Genomic DNA, 26,312 nt, shown 5'->3' with positions numbered 1-26,312 from the left:
CATAAAGGTTATTGTTGTTTTCTTTTTTAACAGACCTGCAGATGATGTATTTGAGGCAGCTAGTTTTAATATACAACATGAGTTGTATATTCATTTTTCTTTTCTTCATCTACAATTTTTTTTTGCTGCTCGTTTTGCATGTGTTCATTTCTACCTGCGTAAGAGCAAAACATATGCAAAATAAAATAGTAATAAAATAGCACAGGCTAATCAACTAAATATGTGTTCTATTGAGTAAATAATAGTAGAAAGCATTCAATTTGCGACCAATGGAGCCTCCTGAGATTTATTGCTGACTGTTGTGATATCTCATGTGATAACTAGTACGGTGATTGTACCTGAAAATGGGCCTAAGCAGAAACTGGCATTTCACCTGAGAAGATACATAATTGCAACCAGTTACTGCTGCAACTCATGTTTAGTTTTTCTTCATTAGTACCCCTTCACATTTTGTTTTCTGAAGTGTTGGGGTGTGTGTAACAAGACTTTTTACAAAGTGCCGTAAGGGCCATGGAGTCTGAATGCTGGACCTTTGTTTTAAACAACCTAAACCTTCAGCTGGAGTGGTCTAGTCTTTTCCTCTTGAAGGAGACTTTCATACTTACTGAAGGAACTTATAAAACGGCAAAAAGGGAAATTTACTGCCTTGAAGTTAAAAAAGTGTGTCGCGAACATACGGGCAGCACTCCTGGCGCTGCGTTCTGGTCGTGTTTGGAGAAAATGCTTGTCAGGATCCCCATCACAGTTCTACTCAGAATTTAGTCAGAGAAGGCTGCTGAGCCATGCCAGGGCTGTTCCTGACAGGCTGTTCCTATCATGTTTAAGGTGTGATAAACCATGCAACTGGTACTTGTAGATAATCCGTTGTCTTTACTTGAAACTCTGCTAAGGAGGGTAGTTTAATTGCGGAAGCTGAGAGGTAGTTCTCTTGTCAGGTTACAGAAGCAAGGGAGCTGTATTTTGAGGGCAGAAGATAAAACAGCCAGCAAACGCTTCCCAGGGAAGCTTAGGCTTTGTATTACTTGCAGCATTATCTCTTCTATAATATATTGGGAATCCTGCTTCACAAAAACTGAAGAATTTTGTCATCAGCGTCTGAGATTGGCATCACTTGGGGAAGAAAGAGTGAGAAAGGCAAAAAAGAAGTCCCCTAAGGAATAGCACTCTTATATTCATGCTTACAAGATGTTCCTTGGTGTTGCTATTAATTATTTACAAAAAATGTCAATTACCCTGGGCTAAAAATACACATTATAACTTTGTCCACTGAGTACTGCAGATTTTAATTACAGTTTCATGCTATATGCTGCTCTTCAACTGCATTTCAGTTAACGGTAGCCATCTACCCCTCCCGATGTCACTGCTCTGCCATACTGTTCAATGACTGTGTCTTACTCCTGTGCTCTCGTGGACCAGAGGGATACACTTAAACTGCTCTACAGTAAAAGCAAAGATATTGCCATTTTGTCCAGAAAATACATCCAGTGTTCTTGCTAGTAGAGGAACCCTGACACGCTGCGAGCTCTTGAAACAGCCCCCCAGTTTTAAGAAAATGTGTCTCATTTTCCCAGAAAAAAAAAAGCCCAAGTAGCCAGCCTTCACAGGACAGAAGGGAATTTTATGTCCAGAGGATGCCATGGCAAGTCAGGAGCTCAGATCTCCTTAGCTGGAGTTGGGGGAAATGGGGTGAAAAAGGAGGATGGGCTGCAAAAATTTCTGCAGGAGCCTTCTGCCAAGTCAAAGAAAGCTCAGGGAGATCTCACCAATGTGTAAATACCTAAATGGAGGGTGCAAAGAGGATGGAGCCAGGCTATTTTCAGTGGTGCCCAGTGACAGGCCACCCCCAGACCCACTCACTGTTTGGCCTGTGTTCATTTCAAAGTAATTCTTGTGTTTTTCTGTCCTTGATTTCCTACCATCCTGTTGTCTTTGGTTCAGATTAGTAGCCAGTTCCCCGAGGATTTCATGGCCAGCCATCATTTTTGCCAAGTCACTTCTGTTTGTAGAATTGTCCTAAGAAACTAGGAAGTTGAGGGTTTTCAGGATTTTTTAATGGTATGTTTAAGGTTCTTTTGGTTTGCCTTCCAGGTTTTTTGAGTCTACTTATGTCATGCTTTCAGACTTTAAAACAGAAGAGCTGGAAATTTCTTTTCAAAGTGAAAACTGGAATCCTCAGGACATAATTTAATATCAGAGGAATCTTTGGAATCATGTTATCCCCTTGGGCGAAAAAAATTATTTGTGTTTTGATTCCCAGAGTTTCTGTGTTCAGAAGTAAAAATTTAGTTCATAGTCTCTAGCATGGCCCACAGCTGTCCGTCACAAACTGAGAGTCTCGTCTCTACCACCGAGGAAATGCTGTGGTGAGCCCCCAGCACGTCATTCCTCAGGCCTTTGCAACTCAAGGAGAGGTTTCCTTCTAGTTCTCTTGAATGGTGGAAGTGGAGAGGAAAGCACATTGGAGAAACTCTGCTTTCTAGGTGCCTAAAAAAGCTTTAAGGTATGCGTTAGGAGGCTGATTTTACTGAATGAAGAACGGGGCATATTCTTATGAATAACAAATGCTTCTGTGTAAACTAGATAGGAAAAGGTTGTGGGTTGGGATTTTGAAAACTGACAAATAACTTCAAAACAAGTACTGAAAAATCAGAAAATATTTTTCTCCAAAGCAAACTACAAGAATGGATACTTGTATTTTTTCAAAACATAAAGTATGCAAAAAACACAGTGTTTTATTTCCAAACTGTATCTTCAAGCAGAGTGTTTATGTTGCTAGAAGAGACAAGCACAAAGTATTAGCTTGAAAAATTCTCTACTAATTTTTAGAACACGAGCATGTTATTTACTCCCCTACCTTTGCCATACTTAAAGGAGTTTGCAGACATGTACAGATGAACAGGCCTCTATGCACAAATGGAAGAAATTTCTTCGTTGAGCCTCTCACTTCAAAATGTTAATTCCCTTAAAGTAACAAAAAACTTCTCACACTAGCAATTTGGTTCCAAAAATCTCTGCTCGACTTCTGAGTGAGAACTGTTTTCTTTGAAAGCTGAACATTCACTGCTATTTAATAACAGGTTTCCTGTGATCACTGTGTTGATTACTTGGTCCTGAACTTTTATTGTCAGGCTTTTTTATATAGAAGGCCTTATGTTCACATCAATGCTGTTCATGACAGATTTTTGTAAGGACTAAAGCTTTTAGTCAGTTCCCTCAGTTGGATATAATTTCTGGGGTGACTTCCCTCAAATGAAGCTCAGAAAGGCAGAAGCCTCCTGAAGATACCAGGTTTGGAGGGATCAGTGAAGTGTGAAGATTGGATACAGTCAGCAAGCTTTTTCTTGCTTATCTATGTTATATGTATTAAGAGTTAGTAACAATGAACTGCAGCATTAAACAGTAAGTACCACAGGAACTTATTCCTCTTGGAAATTTTAGAACAGGATATCAGGAATCCCTAAAACTTCAACTATTTGCTCTGTGATCAGATCCTGGTATTTAGAGAGGGTCCTGTGACTTAAATGGCACTTGTCCTGAGGCACATGCATTTAAACCCATGCAGAACTAATTCTAATTGTAGTCAGGGTACTGTGAGCATTAGAAGCTGTTTGGAGAGCAGGAAAGAGGTAGTACTGACCACTACTAAATAGTTAGGAGTGAGATGAAAATGATGCTGTTCCTCTGTACCTGCGAACTGTCCTGCCAGTGTTGCGTATGCCTGGAGCACTCAGACACAGTAATGACAGTCATCATCAGGAACCCAAAATAATAAGTAATTCCAGTCTCTCTAACCTTACACAGTTCCAAAAGTGTTCAGCACAAAGGTTTTCAAGTGCCTACATCAGAGCAGAAAAGCTAACTGCTGTTCAATACATGAAGTGCAACTTCCTGCGTTATTAACGGCTCAGATAGTTTTATCAAATCTACATAAATTGTAGCCAATTAAGCTGACAGTATGATCTGAAATATCACAGCTCTGATGTGATAATCAAATGAATTTTCTTCTAAATTTAGTGCCTCATCATTTTGTTTTATAGTTTTTATTCATTTCATTTGATAAAAGACTACCTAATTATGTTTTCACAGCCTTGTGCTCAAGAACCACATAAATTACTGCATCACTGTACTTTGTCATCTCTTGCAGAGACGGCTCGCTAATGCGTGAGAAATATCACAGCTCTGATGTGATAATCAAATGAATTTTCTTCTAAATTTAGTGCCTCATCATTTTGTTTTATAGTTTTTATTCATTTCATTTGATAAAAGACTACCTAATTATGTTTTCACAGCCTTGTGCTCAAGAACCACATAAATTACTGCATCACTGTACTTTGTCATCTCTTGCAGAGACGGCTCGGTAATGCGTGAGCCTTGTGATCCCTGCCTGGGAGCAGGCCATCTACAAGTGACAGGAGCCCTACTCTCTACTTAAGATGAGGGCTGCTTCAGCCACCTAATTGTTCCTCATCTGCCTTGCTTTGAAAAGCGTAGCTCATTTCAGACCCAAGGCTACCTCTATTCCACACTTGGTTGCAAATTCCTTCTGAGAATAAATACGCTGTGCAATGGTAGAGCTCGTCGTGTGTAGGAAGAACATCATATATAGGCAGAGCTCACACATCACAGTGATGCCAGCATCTGTTGCCCAGTCAGCAATACTACTGAGAAAATATTATGCTGCAGATGTTATTGGCTTTTGCGGTCCCTGTCTGCTGCTGTTTTAACCTGCTAACTCCCCTTTGACTTGCAGCAGCAGCCCCAAATACACTGTATTTCCATGCACTAACAGAACAAAGTACACGGCATAAATAAGCGTTCCCTACAGGAACATGTATTGGTTTTACTCTCAGTGTTGGTCATGCTTTATTTTTCACATTAGATTTCCTGCAAGTTGTAGCTCACTGAAAGGAAACTCAGCCGAACTAACCTTTACTTGAACTTGTGAACAGCTATAAAATCTGGTTTTCTGTCCATCCATTGAGTGGTTGTGTTAGTATGGCTGTATTTGTTTCTGACCTCAAATGACTGAGCTCCATGTGCGGACATGGGTTCAATAAAAGCAGAATAAACCCCTCAGACCTTGGTGTTCAGAACTTACTCCTCTGCTTCAGTAAAGTTGCCATAACATTGCTTTTAATTTACTAATTCAGTTATTCAACTGATAAAAAAATAAATTGCGTCCTTCAGCTTTTAACTCTCCCGGGTCTTTGTTCCTGTTTGTTGCCTTGGAGCGAACCTCGTCTTAAAATTGCTGTTTCTCCTGCACGGCCTTACAGAGCCTTTCACGGTAGGGAAACGTAATCTTGGAGCACACAATAGCTGTGGCCATGAATGCACTTAAGGAAGAAGTGGGTGATGGCTGTACTTGCCCTGCTTCTAGCAAAAGAACCAGGGGAGAAGCAGGTTAACCGGCCCATGTCTGCTGCCCTGTTAGTGAATTTTAAGAGCCATGGTAGCAGCAATACTGGTGTGCACGAGGAGAGAGGCTGGCAAAATCGCTTTTACAGAGGAAACATCAAAGAACAAAAAACTTCCCCCAAAGCCAAACTGCTCCTCTTCTGAGGGAAGGATGATGACAATAGCTAGATGGTGGTGTTTCAAGGCTTTGAAAGGTGCTGCCTTTATATTTAAGATGAAACCAACACAAAGTGTGTAATGAAATGGAAGAAAATAGAAAACTTGAAACCGAAAATACAAGACTTGAAACCGAATATTTGCACTGAGATAGGCAGAATACAAGGAAAAGCAAACCCCCAGTTGTTTCTGTGTTTGCAAATCACGCTGTTCTGGAGCGCAGTATCTATGATCCTTCCCAAAGATTGTCAAAGACCAGGGTAGAGTATGTTCTCTCCTGTAATTAATTAAGGATCTCAGACCTTAATTAAGCATTTAATTAAGGATCTCAGAACTTCAACTTTTGAATTTCTAAATGTCCTTGGTTTTGTGGTTCTGTCTGAAAATAATTGAATTGATCTGTCTCCTCAGGGTTTGAAGGGAAGCACTTATTTTGGAAAAAAAATTAATCTTTCTCCCTTTTAGTTCTCAAGTCAAGAAGTTCTCTCTCTGTGAAGACAAGGGGCATATTTTCAGTTTTTCAGTCCATTATGCTGAACGTAAGTTGAATTTAGATGGGTATACCTCACATGTACCCTTTATTTTTAGTTTAAGACTTTCATTCAAAAAGTACGAAATTAGGTAGCATTGCAGTCCTTAACAGTACAGGGAAGAGATACATTTTGGGCAGAGTGATGCAGGCCGCTGTTTCTGGTAACCATGGAGGATGACAGAACAACGTATTGCACCGCTTTATACTCATTTGCCTCAGAAAGCACTACAAGCTCCACATCTCCCAAAATCTTTCTTTACCATGGAGGTGATCCTCTTTCATGATCTACCAGCCAATACAACAGCCTGGACTCTGCCTTCTGTTAAACATCTACTAGGTGGCTGCCTTCTTCTTTTAGGAGGGGAGCTGAAGTGCCCCAGACACTGGGAGTAGGCAGACAGGAGTGGAGAACAGATGACCTAGAGCCTATGGCACCACCTTCTGCCTTGATTGCTGTGTCTCTAGGGCTGGATGAAGGCCAACATTATCTTCCCCTTCCATGTTGCACTGGTGTTGCTCAGGGACAAATCTTGGTCCCTTCCAAGAGGAAATTGGCTGCAAGGAGACATAGAAGATTACAGAGGGAAGAAAGGGGGTGGAGACCTCTGTCTCACTCAGAGCCCCAGTGTCTCTGATCACACAGGTCCATTCAGAAACCTGTCATGCAGAAACCTGCTCTTCTGCCATCTCAAGAAGATGGTGCCATATATGCTGTTAAGAAACCTTGAGCCACTTCTGCAAGCAGCATTGTGAAGCTTGTGTGGAGACCTGTTTAGATACAGCTAATAGAAAAAACTGAACTCAATCCGTTTGTCTTTTCTGGGGCTTTGGCATTGTCCTGAGTAGAGCCAGGAGCCATTTCCCCTCACACTGGATTTACAGTGCGAATCATCTCCTCGAGATTTGTACCTGAGTACTTTTTTTAAAAACAAGAAGAACAATTTGAAAACACGCAAGTGAAGAAACATGCTGGTGGCCCCTCCCTTCTGCCTTGGCTCAGCGATTATCACACATACCCAGCCAGGATGCATGAATAAAGCAGGTCAATTCCTTCTTCTCCTCAAAAGGATTAAAACTTACATTTCTTGCCTCCCTGGAGACTGCAGACTGCCTTGGCAGGGGGGAGCCTTTCTAGACTTTGAGTTAAAGCTAGGCTGCTGTGCAGAAATGAATTAAAATTAATCTGTAGACAAGTGAGCCTGACAGCAGCTTAGCAATGTGCAGCGCAGCTGGCAGGAGAGAAACCTGCTTCCATGTGCCTTAGCCTGTGGATTGCTGTGTACCTTGTCTAAAGGCTAATTTGTGTAGCAAAAGTTTCCTCAAGCTGTGCTTTAAAAGAAACCGTGGTAGCTGCTGCTGTGATTTTGTATGAAGCCTGATATAATTAGGTAGGTGTTGAGGAGGAAGGTCTCTGTGGGAGCCCACCAAGTTTTGGGGTTACAAGTCTCCCTGGTACTCAGCTGAGCAGGTTTATCAAAACTCCAGTATTTGGAGATGGGCATGAGCAAGGTTTGAGGTTATGGGTAGTTGAATCACAGTTTTGAGATCACAGTTTAGAGTTAAGCACCTATGTCCTGTTTGCACCTTAGGCATCTAAATCGTTGGGACACTTGTCACCCAGTACTAAGGAGCACAATCCCATTGCCACTGAGTGGGAACTATGCTCCAAAATCACTTAATTGCTTCTCAAAATTGCCACTCCAAATGTGAATATGCAAATTGTGTATTGATGATTGTTAAGAGTGAATAAGCCTCTGTGTCCTTTTGCAGTCAGATCCAGGGCTTGCACTGATACAGCCATGAGAGTGCTTCAATGAGAACTGCTACTTGCACGTTCTGAGAAGAGCCTTTCTGCAGAGCTGAGTAAAAGAAATCTTTTCCACAGAAACTGTAGATCATGTTGGTGCAAATTCAAAACCAAAGTAATTGGTATTAGGTAGGTGTTTTTTAACAGCAGGTGATTCTTCTCACCTTTTCCCTGTTTCTCTGTGGAACAAATATTTTTTTTCTTTTCAGTTTCTTTAATCAAAAAACAATTTTGTGTTGTGAAAAAGAGTCATGGAATAGTTTAGTTCTTCAATATATCTTCCACTCAATCCTAATACCTAATTTTTAAATGCTTGCTTGCCACAGACTGCAAAATCAAGTATTAACAGTACCATTTTATACCGAAAACATGCTGTAATTCATTTATATTTTGAATAAATCTATTTATTCCATGGGGAAAAAATGGGCTTACATTGGGAGCTCCAAAAAAATGACAAAACCCTATAAACACAACACATATATACTAGTTACTGATATGAAAGAACTTCATGTGTACTGTAGCTGTATGTATCAAATATTAAATGACTCGACAATAAGCTTTCCAAAGCAGAGACAATTACCAGATTACCTGCAGTAGCTTTGAAGAAGCAAGACATGCAATAAGCATATCCTGCATGGACCAGATGTCAGAATACACAGTTTCCTAAACAGTCAGTTATATGTCAAGTTAAATGAGCAGACTGAGTATGATGTCTTGCCTTCATGCTTATCCATCTCTGAAGAGATCCTCTGTGTTATGGACAAGATGGCTGTCAAATTTCCCAAACTGATTAAGATCTCTCACTTTTCCATGGCAAGGAGGCATGAAATCCAGGACAAGAGTGTTAAATATTCAGAATAGGCTGCAGAGAATGTGGGTTAAGGAAAGACTTATGCTGGGTTTTGACAGTTAGCAATCACTTTCTTACCACCCTTCCTTCTCCTCCTGTTTGCTGGATTTTTTCAGTGTATTTTGCTTCATATAAAGTGCTAAGCATTTCAGAAAAAGTAGTTGCAAAGTGCACAGAGACATCTCAGTCCCAATTTGAATATTTTGAAAATAAAACCGCAGCCAACTTCCTTCTCTTCTGTAACTATATTTGAAGAGAAGTAACCGTTGTCTCGGGCCATCTCTTTTTATTGCACATGCTAGAGTTATATTGAAAGAAAACAGGTGGATGAATAGTACCATGATTAATCACGGTTCAATCATGCTATGATATTAGCTGTAGGCATATCAGATGTACACTATATTTATATGGAACAACACTCACTCATACATTATGAATTCTGTTGAGAAGAAGCCATATGACCAGCAGAAAGTAGCATTTTTAGAAACTGTAACTAGCACAGGGAGTCAAACGTGGGCTATTTGCAGTACAGCCTCGGTAAGGTGGCAGAAGAGGCAGAATTCATGATGAATAAATTGGATATCACTGCCCAAATAGAGACAGCTGAGATGTCTGTTTTCTTGCTTGGAGAGGAGCCCCTTCTCAGTGTCTCCAAGATCACGGAGCTTGCTGCTAATGCATTAAAAGCAAAGAAATCAATCTGAGAGAGATTAGTGATAGGTATTTCTTCAGGAGTGGCAGCTCTTGGCTTGCCCCAGCCCCATCACCCCCACACTCCCCATCCTTGTTCCCACAATACAGTTGTATCAAAGTGGCGAGTAACATGGCTCCACACCAGCCTCACAGGTGAGGAGAAATAACTTCCCCCACCCTCACACCTCAGCAAGGACCCACCTCAGCTCACTGGCATCTCTGGGCACATCTCTTTCAGCTGAAGAGCAGCACGGAGCAGTGCAGTTTGCCCTACAGAGCTTCAAACTGCCCAAATGCCAGAGAAATGCCTGAAAATTCCTGACAGAGCTGAAATTATGGCAGAGCTTTGTCCATTTGCTGGGGCTTTCCAACAAACCCGACCTTTTGAAGCAAAGCCTAGAGCTAAGATTTAGCCCTAGGCAGCAGCTGAAGTGAAGGGGGATGATTTTCTCTCTGTAACTTTAATTGCACTTTAGTTTCAAAGCGGTGAGTGCAGCAGGCAGCAGTGGAGGAGCATCAGCAGGATGGTCGTTTGTCCACGTGTCCGTCCATCCCCTTGCTCTGGCTCCCAGGCAAGGCAGGGTGGGAGAAGGGAGAAGGCATGGTGCCTGGCAAGGATTTCTTGGGTTTGAAGTGCTAAGGAGCTTTTTGTCTTTACCAACAAAGGCAGCAGGGCATCATCTCCCTCTGTACAAAAAGAATTTGTATAAGTTAGTTAACCTGCTGTATTTTTTCCCTTTCACTGCAATAGCCAAAGCAGGCACCCCGTGCTGTTGCCCTTCGGGGTTTCCCTCACTACCACAGAAATTACTTCCCCCACCCTCTTCTCGGTGTTAACAGTCTGCAGTCTGTCCTGCGGCTCCTTCAGCCATGTGAACCCCAAAAATGCAGAAGTCTTTTCTGACAGGAACTTATCTTCTTGTGCTCACTGGTAAAGGCTTTTTTTAAATTTTATTATTTTTTCAAAGCATTAGTTTTCAAATTAAGCTGTGATTGTGTCAGCTCTACTTATGATTCTAGTAGAGAACATTGCCCAAAGGGTTAATGCTGGATCTAGTTGCTTTACACCCTGGGTTGTTAGTAGGATTTGGGGGAAGTTGATTCTTTTTAATCATTATTTTTATGGATAAGAATGGGAAATAATTGTTACAGTGAGATAAATCACAGTCAAAAGATACTGCATCGTGACAGTAACTCTTAAAGGAAACTAGAGGGCAGACTTCTAAAATACTTCAAGCTCTGTAAAGAAGCAAATAGGTACCTCATCGGCTTCTCAAAAACCTTTAAGTGCCTAACTCCTAGGGGATTTGCATGTTTAACCAGCTAAATGCTTTCAAAATACTGTCCTGAGATGGCTCAGAAAGCCTGTTGCAGAAAAATAATAGTCACTGCTGGGTGTCAGCAATGGAGCCAAGCAGCTCCTATTGTAAGTCTGCTAATTATTGTAGCCAGTATAACAGAGTTGCCATTTCCTTATGCCTCCCTTTGTCTCAAAGTTGTTGTGTCATGAATTATGTCTTATTGTGTACTAGAAATTACTTTGGACTTGACAGGGTTTTTTTAAAATTATTATTACATGTGTGGGTATTGTGTGAGGCTGTGCTTGTGACCCATCTGTGTGAGGCTTGACTGCTGACCCGTTCGTTGTGTGATGTTTACACAGACACTTGCAGTGGCAGAGAAAAATGGAGAGAAATGAACCCTCATGGTCAAATCGCCCAGAAGGAAAGGAAATTGACAGAAAATTTATTTGGGTTTTTTTAAAAACTCTCATGATCCAGTCTACAAGTCTGTGGGAGATGGGAAGTACAAGTGTTAGACATCACACAGCTGAATGAAGGTGGAGATCAATGCAGCAGGAGACAGATGAGTTTAAGGCTGTGAAACCAGTTTGGACATGCCAATGTCTTTTATACTACAGAGCTGGGACCTGCCCTCAGCTGGACCACAAAAGCGCAGGAATAGCTGGAGTTAAACCATACTATTTGGATTTAAAAAGAAAACCAAGAACGGAGTATTTCTCCCCTGATTAGGGAAACTAGCTGTCTCCAGCAACTTCTGGATGGCAGGAATGTTGAGCAGGAATTAGGGTTTCCAAATCTGGCAGACCTGAAGTTGTTGGGCCTTGGAAGCCCCCATCAAAGAGCTGCACCAGCCTGTTGGCAGGCTGCTGGGAAGCCAGCACGGCGTCTGATAAGAAACTGCCCAGATCAGTCATGCTCAATGTTCCATGTTACATCAGGAGAATTGCTGAAAGCAAGATGTTTCCATAAAAAGTTACACTTTCAAAGCATAAGCCTTTCCCAGTGGAGAAATGTTCCATCAGAAAATGTTGGACCAGTCTGACTCTTGGCATACTCTGAGGTACAAATCTCATTGCATTTTAAATAAACTTTGGCAGCCTCAGCCCATGCCAACTCTCAAACAACAAATCAAGCAAACTCGACTTTTTTTCCTGTAATTATCCAACCTAATAATTCTCTTGTCATTTTCCCCTTTTGCTTCACTGAAGGAAGAAAGGTTGTGTTTGCAGTGCACCAAGATGCTGTTTGCTTCTGGGTTCATTGCTCTGGAATTTGAAATTCATAAACAGCCATGATATAAATATATATAGCTTTAATCCCAAATTATGTCTGTACAAACGGCACCAAAATTCAATTACCTTCAGGACACACATGATCAGACTGTTTTATAAAACACCTTTTTGACATAGTCCTTTCTAAAAGCCACATGAAATGTACATTTTCTTCAGGGACAAATGAAAGACAAAGTCTGCCTTGCCAAGGTTTGAACACATGGCTTTTGAAAGTCTAACAAGTTAACACCTAACGCTTAGACCTTTCCCCTGAAACATTAAAGTTGTATGAGAGATGGAGAGTATTTGTAGTGAAAAATGAATGGCAGAGTTAGTGTCCTGGAGGATATGTGAATTCTGAAGGATAATGAAATAAAAATGTTCAGACAATGTTAAAGTCTGGTAGGATCTGAAAAGACAGGCAGTATGGAAGCTGAGGGGGAGTGTTTATGTGTTCATCCGTGCAGATGAGTTAATCTACTGTACAGCCTGCCTTATATTGTGTTACCTGAAAACTACAATTTATAACAATTTTCCCCTGACCATCTCAGTTCTGCAAAATTGTGTCGTTACAAAACTAACACAGTAATGCTGATTCATTTTTTGTACATACCAGCGCATCTCTGAAGTAATCTACCTCACTGAAAGTATAAGGGAAAGAAAATTTGGTACCTATGTCTTAACTTTCGGATATGAATAACCACTATTAGGCTATGTGTTCAGTCTTAACTGATTAACTGATGCTTATGTGAGTCATTTATCAACTTAATATTGTTTTAAAATGTGCTTTTTATCATTCAGTTCCTCAACTCTTTTGAAAAGGAAAAAGCCATTGACTCCACAAATGTCTGTAGGCAACATAGACCAATGGCACTTTAGAAATGCTATTAGTAAGGGTATGTATTTGTGGACTCCATAGGAACCAGCAACGTGCCAGATATTTCACTTTCTGTAGCCTTTGCCCCTGCAACTCTACCATTTCCCACAAAATGAAAATTCAGAATCTCTTGCTTACAATTTTTTATTTAAAAAATACAAATAACTTTTTGAACTCGTCTCAGTATGTGGAATCTATGCAGACACCAAGCAGTGTTGCTCACCACTGGGCGTGCGCCTCAGGAGAAAATGTCAACTTATCGGGACTATTAAGTGGCAGCCAGCATGACGATTACAAAAGACATGAGCATTCAGGTGTGAAATCAGAGAACCTTTCCAGCAGCAGCATTTTGTTGGGTGATATGTTGCATTCAGATTTGTGATAAAGTTTTCTACATAATTTAGAGTAAAGCTTTAATATTTGATTGGAGAGCTAGCACCAAATGAAGTGCCAGCAGAAAAGATGTCCAAGGCAAATGCCTTCTTCCAGAATCTCTTTTGTGTGCTAAAAAAACTTACTTGAAAATCATCACTCATCATTTAATTATGTAGCACTGATATGCATTTAAGAGTTTGTATGGCATGAAACAACATGATCTTGAGGGTGATAGCTCACTCCTGCAATGCCTTTTATTGCACGGCTTGAGGGACTACAATAAGACTGCTGAAAGGATTCAACTGGAAGAGTCTTTACCCTACCATAAAAATGTCAGTAAAAATAAAGTCACCTTTCTCCAGATTTCAGCCTCCCCAATTCAACAATTTTTCTAGAAAAATGAAACTGGGTGGCCTGAATTTTCACAGAAAAACGCAGAACATCTGAGGATTTTCAATTTCCTGAGAATCAAAGTTTTTAAGCTAAATCAGGCACTTTTTGCAAGCTTTCTTTTGTTAGATTCCCAGCTTCCTGTCCACCCTGGATAACAAACAACATTTCTCAGTACTTCCAACACCTGTTGTTCAGTGTCTTCAAAGCCTTGACGATACAGGTCTGATGCAGACAGAGATGGTTAAGACTGTTACAAAATTGTATACTCCAAGCTATTGAGCCTATTACAAGGCTGTGAGATACCACACCAAACATCCTTCTTCACTGCTGGGCACGGTTCCTGGTGGTGGTTGGCCCACGCAACTGTCTGTAAGTGTCTCTGAGCAGTGCCAGGCCAAGGCATACGCAAGGCTGGTGGGGTGAAGCTTCCACCAGAGGGAATGGGACTGCCACGAGAGCAGGCAACAAGGTTTCAAGAAGTGCAAGATGTGTTTGTGCCCCCTGCATGGGCTATGAGAGGGTTTGACTTTTCGGAGCCATAGTGGGTTAGATCATGATACAACCCAAAGGCTGTGGAGCCCAAAGTCATAAGTCACTTTTGAAACAATCCAGGAATTCTGTTTTTTCATTTTATAGTAATTTGACCATGTTCAATCCAGGTTACACAGTGCAATACCAGTCATTGTGTTCTTGCCTCTTGTACTTTCACTGTAGACACCTGTGAGGCATTTCCCCCTAGTTATCTCTGCGGTGGGCTACCAAGCGTTGACTGTAGGGAGTCTCTGCAGCAAGAGCAGTCACCACCACATACATTTTCTCCTAGCTGGAAACTTTGCTTTCAGAGACACATCCTGGTTGAGTAACCCCAGTCATGCAATTAACTCTCAGCAGGTGCATTTCATATTGCATCGATGAGTGCCTCCATACAGAGCCTTCATCATGCTCAGTACAACAGAGCTGTCCTGTTGTTTCAAATGTCACCTTTTTTTGGACTTTTTCTTTTAATAGTTGTTTTTTATCGCTGCTTTTTTTCTGCGCTGAATGACTTATGAATCATCATTGTATTCCTAATAGTGCTTAGCCTGGCCCCTTCTGCATCTATCTTTGTCCTGTGGACATCACGATTGCCAGTCTGAGGGTTTTTTTCAGAAGGAGACGGAGCAACATCTTTTCATTTTCACAGTGCACAGCCACCCAGGTGCATTTCTACTGGCTATATTTCGCCTGTGCCTGCAAGCTGCTAAGTGGTTTTGGTTATCATTGGAGAAATCAATAGGATTTGTAGCACCTTGAAGGAGGTAATAAGCACTTTGCAGGATCAGCTCTTAGGCCTTGGCTTCCTTACTGATGAATTTGCTATGACAATAATTCTTGAAGTTTCACAGTCTCTGTTAGCCTTTGTCTTGAGAATCTGAGTTGCTATTACAGGGAATGAAAATGAAATAAGACTAAACTGTCCTGGAAATCCCTTTCTAATCTCAGTGCCATAATTTTTTTACTACTTAAGCTCTTTAAGTCACCTGGCTTCATTAGCAGATTATTTGGGTGTACTTGCTAATATGATCAGGATGATACCTTAAAAAGGGGGCCAAGACCTTGAGTGATGCCTACACTGGGAATCAAAAGCTTTTTAAAGCAGAAGTGGTATGGGTGAATGAGAATAGCCTGACATGACCGCAGAGAACAATTTTTTCCCTATATTGAATAATTGCAAAGAACAATGATTATAGGCCCACACCTGCATGAACTTAGCAGGGCTTAGTAAAGTGCCACAAAGGAAAATCTTTTTTCTCTTCAGAAGGCAGTAATTCAAAAGGTAGTAGGCACTGCAGCATAGTTCTCATTAACAGAAGTAGAAAGAACCACTGCAGCTCCTCATTAACAACTTTAATCACAGTGTTTGGCATATATTGCTTGATTTTGGCTTCCCATTAGGATTCACAAATGACCTCATACTCTCCCAAAGCAACTGAAGATGGGTCTGCAAAATTTTTTATAGGGATGACACTTTAGGTTATGAGAATTTTGAGGCAAAACATCAATGAAAAGAAGAAAAAAGAAATCAAAACCTGAATTTAATGTGAGGTAAGCATATATTACAGCCAAGGTGCTTTAAGACATGTAACAGTGGAGAGAAATTGTAACGGTTCCAGAAAGTTACAGTAGCAATAGAAATACCAATAACAAAGTATATCAGAGCTTGTGTGATTTTTGTGTTTTTTTAAAGTGTTATCCCCAATCCCTTAACAATTCAATCTCTTTCTGAGCTGCTCAGACATGATAAACCTCAAGACATATCTTCCCATTTTTGGAACTGTTGATTTTTACCTCTATAAATGGCATATTTATACCAGCATCTGTAGTGAGTCCATAAGCTAAAAATGTGCACATTAAGGTGGTTTTTCATCTAAATGATGATAACTAGCATCCCATCGCATATAGTTTTAGGCAGCTTTCTGATCTCAGCCAAGAGATGCCTAAACAAAACTAAAAATGGCTGATAAGACTGAGGAGATAGAAAAGTTCAGAACACATTTCTGTGCTCTAGGGAGTGTAACATTAAAAATCTTAAACCTTTTGAACTAGTATGAGTCAAGAAGTTCCCATTAGTTATAGGAAGAAGTTCGTTTTCACTGGTAATGGTGAAATCAGGTTTTTTTCCACTTTTGAAACTGCTACTAGTTGCAACCTCTTGGATTGTTAGGAACCACATACAATAGCATTTGGGTCATCTACATCTGGGTTCCACTTACCAAGAAGAAAAAAAGGCATGTAACTCACATCAAGTATCACGGTTTTATGGATATTAGATCTTTTCAGGGAACCATTGTTTAGAATTCATGTTCTGTAAGAGATTTTGAAAGAAGATTGATTCTGATTCAGAAAGAAAATGAGAAAGTTTGTTTCTCAAGAGAAAAAAAATCTAAGGAAAAGTAATTTTGAAAAAATAGAAATATTTCAGCATTATTTTTCCCAACTATTTCAGCAGCCTTTACTCCTGGGACCTTTCCTGGGGGTGTCCTGGGACATGATGGCAAACTGGGGACTTGCCAGGTGTGTGGTGACTGCCCCAAAGCTCCTCACACTGGACATGGAGCCTGGGAGCTCTAAGGGCTCCAACTCCACCAAAGGTTTCCAGGGCTGCCTGACCCCAAATCCACAGCTGGAAGTTTGGAGATACCAGAACCTGGAGTCATCCCAGAATTTCTAGGTGCTTCAGAGGTTCCCCTTAGGAGTCAGAGCTCTGAAGTCCCTAGATAGAAGAAGGACTCCCACAGGTTCCCAAATGTTGGACCTTGCCCTGCAGAACATGATTTTGGCCCTCTGAGAATGGCCACCTCTGCTTGGCTCTCCGGTCCATGGCAGAGAAGGAGGTTTGAGGGAAGAAAAAGCATCTGACTTGAGAAAAAACTTCAAGATGTTATAAGTTGAGTGAACCATCTGCACTGTTGTCTTCTCAAGATGAAAAGATGCCTGCAGTTGGATAAGTAAAGAACAAGTCTCTTGCCTAAAAGATTTATAATGGAATTTTTCCTTTTGGATAACAACAATCCTAGAGACCAGCTGAACCATCCAAATCACAGGATATTACTGTTACATGATTAATCCAATGACAACTAATGGGAAATATTGGTCCTTTAGAGAACTGTTAGACTTCTGTACTTATGCAATACTTAGTAATTTGCTTTAGAAAGTTAAAATATATCTGATGTATAGAATGTAAAGAAGGCAAGTTGCTGTTTCAGCCAGGAGTCCATGAACAAACCTCATCATGAGTAATGTTCACATATATGATCTGCTTATGTGGTTTTTTGTTCATGATTAATAACTCTCTGAGAACCACTTGCACAAATTAGCTGCTGTGCCCAAGTAGTTACAATCTCCAAATAACTAAAGGAACAGCCTAGCAGCAATGCACTGTTTGATACTTTGGCACTGAGGCAAAAATCCTCCAAAGGTCTTCAGACACATAATGATATCTAATCTGTTTTCTTTACCACTTCAACTCTTATGGCAGCCATTAGGTCAGTGCAATGCCATTCTTCTTAATTGTGTTATGTCAGCTAAGTACCCAATTATACCTTTCAAAAATGCCACAGATTTGTTCCTTATTGGCAGGAGATAAATCTTCTGCCATATGACGTGGACTTGTTGGAGCGGGTCCAGAGGAGTACCACAGAAATGATCAGAGGGCTGGAGCACCTCTCCTATGAGGACAGGCTGAGAGAGCTAGGGTTGTTCAGCCTGGAGAAGAGAAGGCTCTGGGGAGACCTTATTGTGGCCTTTCAGTATTTAAAAGGGTCCTACAGGAAAGATGGGGGCAAACTTTTTAGCAGGCCTGTTGCAATAGGACAAGGGGTAATGGTTTTAAACTAAAAGAGGGTAGATTTAAACTAGATGTTAGGAAGAAATTCTTTATGACGAGGGTGTTGAAACACTGGCACAGGTTGCCCAGAGAGGTGGTAGATGCCCCATCCCTGGAAACATTCAAGGTCAGGTTGGACGGGGCTCTGAGCAGCCTGATCTAGCTGAAAATGTCCCTGATCATTGCAGGGGAGTTGGACTACATGATCTTTAAAGGTCCCTTCCAAACCAGACCATTCTATGATTCTATAATTCTATAACTTATTTATCTGAAAGACCTCCATTCAATAGATGGGGCTCCAGCTCTCTGTCCAGAGCCATTGGACTAAATTGTCTGTTTTGCAGGTTCTTTTGCTGACAAAGCTTTATGTCAAGAGTAGGTAACAAGAAATTTTGACAACAGTATAAAAGGAGGAATGTTTTAACTTGACTGTTTTTTGGGGGATCTTAAATAAAGAGGTTTATTGTGGTTGACTAGACATGCTGTTACAGAGTACTCTATTGAAGCTCCCCTGTGCATGCACTACCAAATCACAAATAGTGGGAAAGGTCAAAACTGTCCTCAGTTTCCCATGTCATCCAGTCGGTGGGCAGATGTAAATTAAATTGAGGAGCAACATATATATGAGAAAGTGTGCATATATGGCTTTCAATAATTTCTTCAGTGGAAAAGACATCATTTTTGTCAAACGTTTTTTGTCAGACAAATCTAAAGAGTAAAAGTTCTGACTTTTTTTACTTTGAAGCCCTGTGTGTATGTGTATGCTCAACCTGAACCTCTGTTTTTATCCTCTTCCCCACATATTTCAATTGACTGTGGGTAAAGGGAAAAAAAAAAGACAAGTTATTTGGTATTTCCAGTATTTCACAGAGTCACAGAATGGTTGAAGCTGGATGTGACCTCCAGAGGTCATATAGCCCAAAGCCTCTGCTCAAGTGGGGGCCATATATGAGATATGTTCATATATATGAGAGTTGCTATTATTATCCTGACAGAAACATAACAAACATGTTGAAATAATTTGCAAGAAGCATTCAAGAAAGCATAGTTTAATTTAAAGTAGACTTTTTCATTTAGTCAACCAGCTACCACTGGAAGGGAGTCAAAATATGAACTCCCCTTTTGCAACCTAAATCTTCTCTCTGATGTCCCATCATGGTATAAATATGTTAACCTGGAGCACATTTGACTTCTTAGTGCTTCTTCTGCCGTCTGTGTGGACAGTGATTCCAGATACACTACAAATGTTAAAGCAGTTGCACAGGAGAAGATGATCTTAGCAAGTGGTGCTTTCTGAAGGGAAATGAGGGCAGATGAATTAAAGCAGATGCTTTAGCACTTCGGGTTACTGTTTCAGGAAGGACAAGGATTTTACTAGATGTGTAGGAGAATTAGGGAGTCGAAGGAGATAGTCCAGCTTTATTTCACATTCCCAATTCACTAGAACAATCAAAGTAGGTATGTCCCTGGACTTACCTTTTTCACAGGTTTTTCCTTCTGAAGATTAGAGTATTTGTAATTCTAGGCTAATTCTGCTCTGGACTAACACAAGTTCATGAACTCTGTCCCCTTCTTACTTTACTGAAACTGATACCCTTTTCATTCCCAGGGTGTTATTTGCTAGGAATGCCCAGATGTCATTTAAAAGTGGTGGGAACAAAACTCTTTCCTGGGTCTCCTAACTCCATAGGAAATAATTACCTTAATTTCCCACTTGCACTTTTGAAGAGCCATTTTTTGACCCTTTTAATCAATTTTTTCCAATTAGTGCAAAATTTTGTCCAAGCAGCCCTACCTGTTGAGCATGTGCTATGCCCACTGTATGTAATGAATGCTTTTGGTTGATTATAATCTGTAGAGTTTGCATGATTTAAATCATGCTTCACAGCTTGGTTAAACAGTATTGTAAAGAAAAGACCCAGTTCTCCAACTGTAAGCCCCCGTATGCTCCCAGATAGAGGACTTCTTGCTGCCTTTTCTTAAATGTTGCATGTATGACTGTGATAGTGGTGAGTAAGAGATCTATAAATGGGTTCTGATGAGGAGTAAACATCATGTGGTCGTTCACTTTGGAAGCTTGTTGAGTGGGAGGCATTTACTGAACCTTGCTGCACTTGTTATAATCACTGATTTTCTATGAAGTGCTAATGGGATATGTCTGTTTGCTCCTTTGTAAAGTTACTTGTTATAAAACAGGCTACCTTAACAGAATCTTTGGCTTAAATACGTAAGGCTGGAAACTGTTCAAATAAAGACAAATTTTATTTAACCCTCAGGTGATTCACGCATGGTCCTTAATTATATAATAATAGTACTGAATGTGGTCATTTTATTGCAAATATGGAGATACAGCCAAAATCTGGATTCATTTCATGTTTCATCTTCTTTCAGCTAACATGTTGTATAAGAACAGAAAATACTGACAGTTGGAATTACTGGTGCTTTTTTTAGAGTAAATCTTTCATGTGTTTGCTGTTAACCAGTTTGGGCATATTTTCAGGGAATAAAAGGGAGATTCAACATTAAAAACTCTAATTTTGAAGGCAGAAAAAAAAAGTGAGATTTTGCAATTCATCAGTTTATTTAGATGTGTTTTTGAAGTTGCATCTATGGTGAATAGCACAAAAATGTGATTATTTTTGACATAAAAATAGCTATTGCTTTTTTCCTGTGGTTCGAAAACCCAGGGACCCAGTCTGTTTTGTCCCAGAAGTTAACGCTGGCATCTCATCGACTGCAATCACAGCCCTGCAGATTCTCAGACACGGAATGAAGAAAGTCTTGAGGGCTGAAAAAACACCTAATTCCATGATTCAAAAAAGCTCCTGAGTATGTGCTTATGTCCGTCTTTAATCAGGAAAACATTTAAGCTTTTGCTGTCAAGTACATCCTTTTCTGTTTTCTTTAAAATGGCAGAGTGTTGCTCAGTAGAATAAGGTTGATTGGATCGGCAAGAGAGGCGCTAGTAGATAAGCTGCAGCAGCTGAAAGAATAACCAGGGAACATAACTGTGAGGATTATTAATGTACCATAAGCAACCTATTTTTGAGTTTACAGACTCCTATTGATCTCTGGAGGAGTTAGAGCTCTAAAAATAACATGCCTTTGGGAGCAGGGAGAGAGAGAATTAGAGCTGGTCGGAGGGAGGTCTGAGTGGATCAGAGCATCACAGGGAGATAATAGAGGGTCCACTGACTGCAGAGGGAGTTCAGGTAGCAATTATAAGCAACCAGAGAGCAGAAAGTACACCTGAGAGAAAGATAATATTATTAGCAGGTGTTAAAATAGCACTGCTTGCAAGCAGTGTGCTTTAGACAAAATTTGAGAACCGTGGGCTTGATTTTCCTCAGCACCTGAGCATGGAGGCAAGGCTCATCTTCATGACAATTTTGTTGCTCCTGCTTTTGGATGGCAAGTGGCAGGGTTCTTGGGGTCTGTAGTATTTTTTTTGCTCACTCTATTAATTAATTAGTCTTGTATGTGCATGGCCTCTTAGAAGACTGGATCTCCTTTGACTAGAGTTGCCAGTTGTAACAGGGAGAACTGAAGACAGCAGACAGACCTTTTGTAGGGTCCGCTGCCTAGTGAGAGTCCTGTGCCATGGGAGGGGGAAGAAGAGAGGTCTTGCTCAGCTGCCTGGGATATGATGCCAGCTGGAGCCTTTTAGCCCTGAGGTCATAAAGATATTAAGTGATGTTACTATTGATTTCAGCAGGAGATGGGCATCAAAGGTCTGGGATCTATGGCTACATGAAGGGAGGACAAGGGAGAATTTGAAGAAGGAGCAAGTGGCTAAAAGTAATCTCTGCAGCCAGATTGCTTGGGTTATTAACAACACAGTAATACGGTATATAACACCTTGTTGTTGTAGTTATTAAACTCACTGACAGTTCCACAGCAAAACAGGGGCAAGTGCCTGTTGCACCTGGTCCCCAGGAGTGGAGGACAGCTTTCCTTGAGATCAAGAAAGGCTCTTCCCAGACTGGCTGAGGTTTTAGAACACCTCTGGAGACCATCAAGGCCAATCCCCTACTCAAGACAGGGAGTAGGGACTGGGGTTTGACCTTGCTCATGGCCATGTCCAGTCAGGTTTTGAATATCTCCAAGGATAAAGACACCACAATCTCTTTGGGCAACCTGCTCTAGTGTTTGACCACCCTGACAATAAAATAAGTTTTTTGCCTGCTTACATGAAATTCCCTGTGTTTTGATTTCTGTCCTGTCACTGGGCACTGCTGAGGAAAGTCTGGCTCCATCTTCTTTGTACCCTTATCACCAAGATTCCTGGGGGCTTGGTGTGCGCACTTGAATCTGCTAAAAAGATATAAAAAATCCTCTGTAATCCCCAAAAAAACCAGAATGCTAAGTTACAGTTGTCATTCACACCACAAACCTGTCCATGATGCATTTGGAAGCAGAATGTGATGTTGGCCTCTTTCAGCAGAAGGATTAGAAAACACTTGTGACGCTGAGACCCACATTATGCTCCGATGTGCTTACTGTGCTCTGCACACCCTCTCTTCTGACCCTGGGCTTGGGTGCTTGGGTTCAATCACAGCTGGCAATGTTTTATCCACCCACCACTAGAAAACAGTCACCTTGTGATATTCAGGAACAGGCACAGAACAGTTTGAAAGAGAAAGGAGAATACTTGACTGAAACAGAAGGGGAGCATGTGTAGGCAGGCAGTAATTATATAGGACAGGATTACACGTGCCTGCGTATCCTGGGGAGCCATCAAACACAGCCTTAAAGTTGGATTATGTTTTTGAGATTGGAAAGATAAGTGCCTAAAATTACCTGATTGGAAGGAAATTTCAGCTGAAAAAAAAAGTACTCTGGCTATGAGACAATAATGTTGTTTGATTGCAAATGTCCACAGAGTGTGTTAGTAGCACTACATATGGGTTTATGACTGACCTCTTTCCCATGGACAATGACACCTCCTCACTTTTTTTTCAAGTCAAGTTAATTAACTTTTGACTTCTTTATTCAAAAGCCACCAACACTTTCAAGCGGTTAGTATAAGCCGTGCAGGGTTTCTCTTAATAACACCTCTTTTCTCCAGGGAAGTGTTTCTTCTCAAAGCTAAGCGATTCCAGCCTTTTGAATGTCCCTCCAATATTTGTTCAAATGCGTACAGCCTACGCATGTTCAGGAGCACAGCAAAAACTCACTCTATCTAAAACATTGTGAAATACAGAAGGTTGTCATTTTTTTCTCTGTCCTGTGGCTTTTCTTCTACTTTTTAAGCATTTGTTCAACAACATTTACAAAAAACAAAGGTATTTCCCCACCCCAAATATATACATCTTAGCTGATTAAACATATATGCTGAGAAAGTTAGTGTTTTGAACTTTTGAAAGTTAAGTGCAAAACCTGTTTTCTTCACTATCGAACTGTCTGGAACCACTGACATCAACAGCAACCACAGATATCTCTTAACTTCAAAGAGAACAGGAATAGACCCTATGCTGGGCTTCAAATTAGCTGTGACTATGCAGGGAAGAGTCACTGCAGACAGGTCAATGGAAATTGCTCATCATTCACCCCCCCCAACACCACCTCTCTTTACATAAGTAAATAAAATAAGTCCAGTGGAATTTATACAAACAGCACAGAAAAATACTATGCTGTCGTGTCCAGAATACAGTCTTCAGTGCAGGTCAGTCTATGGAACTTAAAGCAGAAATAAGGGAGGAATGGAGTTGTGACAAAAATAGTTACAGGAACAGACACACTACCAAAAGAAGACAGGCTGAAAATCCCTGGGGCTGTTCAGTTTGGACAGGAGACAAAGGAGACTCGTGACCAGTAAGGACTCTAATGGGCAGAGCAGAGAAAGCAAGAGAAGAGGATAATCAAAGCAGCTGAAAAAAAATTTAAGAAATAATATGTATACATATGCATATATAGCAGTAAATAGTATTTACTGGTAAATTTAAATAGTACTTTGATTTTTATCCAACTGATGCATCCCTACTACCTGTGGTGTGACGGCACCGCTGTGCCATATGGCAGGATTTGCCAACAGTGCCTGCAAAAGCAGTGCCAAGGCTTCCCTGGGGATGCTTCCGAGGGCCCGTGTAGGGCTGGACACTGCTCACCCCAGGGCAGAGGCAGCCCTGGAGCCCCCTGTGCTCTGCCGGGCAGGAGAGGGCAGCTGGACAAGGGGATGGGGAGCGGGGGGCAAAGGGGGGCACAGCTGGCTTGTACTGAGGGCAAAACTCAAGGCTTGAAGGGCCTGAGCTCTTAACAGAGTCATGAGGTTTCATCAGACAGAGATTTGGAGAGTGGGTGGAAAAAGCTAGTGGATAAAAAATATTTGTTTCAAGCCCACTCTGTATTCCCCAAGCTTGGGTGTAAACAAGAACACTCGGTGAAAGCAAAATTGCAGGTGTGGGGAGTATACTCTCCCTCACAACTCACAGTCCCTGTTCTGCATGTTCTCAAAATACCCGTGAGTGCACTGCTAAATGATTAATTTCTGGTCTTGTGTTTGTCACACAGGTATGACAAGAGAAACCGAACAGATTCCAATGAATGGAGATAATTTGAAATATTTTATATATTTGTATGAAGACTATGAACTTCCTAACTCTGCAATAGCCCATAGGAAGCATCTTTGTACATTTATATCAACATTTTCTTGTTGTCCATTTTGCTTAACATAAGAAAGTACTGCTGCAATAAAACAGAACACAGCAACTAGTGATGAATGTGTGTATATTCAGAAATTATTTTGACCGGAGAACAAGGTATAGGGTAATTTGAAGTTTGAGCAAAAGTAGAATAAATAATTTAAAAAAATTTAAAATCATTATTTGGAATTAATTTGGTTTCTTTCCTTTTGAAAAAAAAATCAATATGGACAAAAGAGTTTTAAAATTATTTGACAAAATGTAGAATAAACGAGGAATGTAATGTCTAATTTCCTGCTGTGTATTCCTGGTTACAGAACAGGAATCATGTATCATGTGTAATAAAGGAAATGAAAATATTAAAAAGGATGGTGTTTCTGATCAGTTTAGTTAAATTCTTCTTTTGTTGTAGAGCCAAAGTATTTCTTTTTCTTGAGAATGTAAAATGCACTGGTGTTCTGATATTTATGCATCACCTTTGCTTGATACAATGAAAATACAAGATGTGTGCTAGCTGACAGAAAACCTGCAACCTTTATTCAAATAAACAGGTCAACCAGCCTTGATGGAACACGCTTCTGAGTAAAGGTTGAAGGATCACTGCCTTCAAAAGCCCCAGTAAAAAGGGGATGTTGAAATGCTGATGCTGAGTAAAAATCATGTATGATCACACCAACTCTCACGTACAATGATTAAGCCCTGACACTTGTTTTGTATTGTTTGTACATAAATAAAGACTATTCAATGCATATTCTATTTTTGGAAATGAGATCTTATTGTTAGAGAAATTTAATACACTGTGTCTCTTTGGTCTCTCTTGTGTTATTTACTGTGAAGGGATAAGAGGAGCTATTTTGTAATAACTTTCTTCTACTGTTGATTGCAAACTATTCTACGTGTTCTGAAACTCTTTGCCTGGCTCTTGTTTATTCAATTAAAATAAAGATAATTATTCTGGGTAGAAAACAGATTTCCAGTTTAATATTGCTAACAATGACATCCATTTAATTCTTGTTTGCTCTGCCAAACAATAGAAAAGCTAACTGGCAATGTTTTCGTATTTTAAGTTATTACATATATTTGCATGGCTTTGTACAGGAAATTAGAAAGGAGCTCACTTAAAAGGACATTCTTGTATTTTTTACTTTCAGTATGCAATACTGACATTGCTTACTATCCTGCTTCATCCTTATACACTGATGGCTGATTTCCCTTAATGCATTCCTTGGAGGCGAACATCCCCAAAAGACAGGTTGAAATGAAAGTGTCAAGAGGCAGAATGCATCAGGAGCACCTTTCATTTACATACTGATAAGATTAACATGTCTATTCAATCAAAAATGAAGAATTTTCCCCCACAGTGCATTATCAGTCACTGATATTGGATTGCATTGTTCCTGCCAGTGTGGAAGTGATAAAAAGAGGAGAAAACACAATCCCTTGAGCCAAAAACGTGTTGGAGGAGAGGTGAGTCAGGGCCTCAGCTTTTATAATTCTCTACTCACTTTAAAAGTACTCATTTCAGAGAACTGCAGAAAGGTAAAGCCACATTTTTTCCCCTCCTTTCACAGTTAGGAAACTTCATAGGGGACATTCCAGGGAATGGGCAGAGCTAGGACCACATCCCAG

General features: G+C 40.5%; 1 protein-coding gene across 5 annotated transcripts in view; it reads left to right on the top strand.

Annotated features, from left to right (window-relative positions):
- SMPX (small muscle protein, X-linked) overlaps positions 1-25,649 on the top strand; it is a 42,259-nt gene extending 16,610 nt beyond the window's left edge. For all 5 annotated transcript variants that reach the window (XM_014960380.1, XM_014960379.1, XM_014960378.1 and 2 more), the window contains exon 5: positions 24,553-25,649. The gene's annotated coding sequence lies outside the window, so the exon portion shown is untranslated. The remainder of the gene's footprint in view (positions 1-24,552) is intronic.
- Positions 25,650-26,312: the final 663 nt, after the last annotated feature.

Source organism: Calidris pugnax, unplaced genomic scaffold (assembly GCF_001431845.1).
Source record: "Calidris pugnax isolate Ruff unplaced genomic scaffold, ASM143184v1 scaffold188, whole genome shotgun sequence".
Taxonomy (NCBI): domain Eukaryota; kingdom Metazoa; phylum Chordata; class Aves; order Charadriiformes; family Scolopacidae; genus Calidris; species Calidris pugnax.
This window is presented reverse-complemented; position numbering and strand designations above follow the sequence as displayed.